Genomic DNA, 2,026 nt, shown 5'->3' on the forward strand with positions numbered 1-2,026 from the left:
AAGGAGGAACAAGAACCAAAAAATAAGCGAAATACTGTGTGATAAGTACAGCATGGTAATGGGTATATGACCAACAATGGAGGAAGTGATTTGAGAAGTTTTTAAATATTAGGTGGTCAGGACTTGGGAGAGAACTCCCATGATAGGGCACTTTCAAAGCACATGTGAGGCCCTGAGTTCAGTTTCTGGCACCTCACACATGCCCATAGTACTACTTGATAGCCCTGGTGCTCTCTACCCCAGCACCACTAAGAGTGACTTCTACTGAAAACTAAGACTAGGTTTGGAGCAATAGTACACCACTGTAGGGTGCTTGCCTCGCATGTGACCGACCCAGGTTTGATCCCTGGCTTGCCCTATTATCATCCCTCAAGCACCGCCAGGAGTAATTTCTGAGTGCAGAACCAAGGAGGAACCCCTGATTATCACTGCCTGTGACCCAAACACAAAAAAAGAAGAATCAAGTGTTTTGAAAAAACACAAATGGAGGAAATGATGCCAACCAGAGGCTGAGAAAGAGGCCATGAGGCTTCCTGGGAACATTTTTGAGGATGCAAAAGTGCTGAGGTAGATCAAGATCTGAGTGGCTGGAGAAGGATGGCAGGATGGAGACAAGAGGAAGTACCAGGAGTTGATAAAAGCCAGAGATGCACTAGTTTGGGAAGGTTCTAAGGGCAATGTCTGTCCTCGAAAGACCTTGTCAGTGGGCTACTTGTCAGGTGAAATGCCACTCAAGTGAGCCCGTGATAGTATTACGGTGAGCCCTGTTCATGACGCCCTCCTAGATGTTCTTAGCAATTCTCAGGGGTTACTCCTGGTTCTGTGCTCACAAATTACTCTGGTGGTACTCAGTGGATCCTCTGAGATGCCAGGGATCAAACCCAGATCAGCCACATGCAAAGGAAATGTTCTCCTTGCTGTATTATAGCTCTGGCCCCTGAATCATCTATTTATATGAAATTCCATAACAGGCAAAGTTAAATTTAGGGTAATAGAAATCAGAACTGAGGTTTCTGGACATAGATGTATGTCTGAGTTTGAAAAATGAATGGAAGATTCAGAGGTTCTCTCTGTAGTAGCCTGAACTGTGTGCTAAAATCCATACACTAATCTGTGCAGGGTATTGGAATGAACCTCAATATAAAGAAAGTTTCGGAGTGGAAGCCAGCATTCAGACAGATCTGAGTAGCTGCCAACCACTTTGAACTTGGCACATGCTCTCCAGGCCTGGCACCTGCTCACCTGGTTCACGCCAATTGTTGTCATCATCGAACTGCCCCCTCCCCTGGTTTTGTTTGTTTGTTTGTTTGTTTGTTTTTGCTTTTTGAGTCACACCCAGCAATGCACAGTGGTTGCTCCTGGCTCTGCGCTCATGAATTACTCCTGGTGGTGCTCAGGGGACCATATGGGACGCTGGGATTGGCCGTGTACAAGGCAATTGCCCTACCCACTGTGCTATTGCTCCAGCCCTACATGGCCCCTTCTTGTAGGAGGTTTTGCTGTGTGATTCCGTCTATAGACTCCTGGTTTGAGTTTCAGTCCTCAGTGAGGAGCAGATGGGAAGGGGCCCATATGTTTTTGAGGTTTTGTTTGTTTGTTCTGGCCTGGTATGTGTAATAACCAGTAGAAAATTTATTACCTGCTTCCAAGGGTTGTATGTGAAGCAAATAAGAGAGACCAACCTGAGAGCTCAGATCAGCCAAGTAACTCATTTACATCCAATTCTCAGTCACTAGTGCTCTCAAATTTAGGATTCTCCAAGTTCTCTGAGCAATAGTACACTTTTTCTCTCCAATATGTATTTGCAGACATTTCCTGAAAGGATAACAGAAAGCACCATGATTCCTAATATCAGTCATTTACTTCTGTTACCAATATAGGGTAACTTTTTCTCCCTTTTATCTTCTTCTGGATGTCCATTAGATATCTGTTGGAGTTTCTCATTGTATTAATGTGTCCTTTAAGCTAGACATTTTCCCTTTAAAGAAAATAATAATAAATGTCAATAGACTGATGACAAATAGTT

Source organism: Sorex fumeus, unplaced genomic scaffold (assembly GCF_029834395.1).
Source record: "Sorex fumeus unplaced genomic scaffold, SorFum_2.1 ptg000037l, whole genome shotgun sequence".
NCBI lineage: Eukaryota > Metazoa > Chordata > Mammalia > Eulipotyphla > Soricidae > Sorex > Sorex fumeus.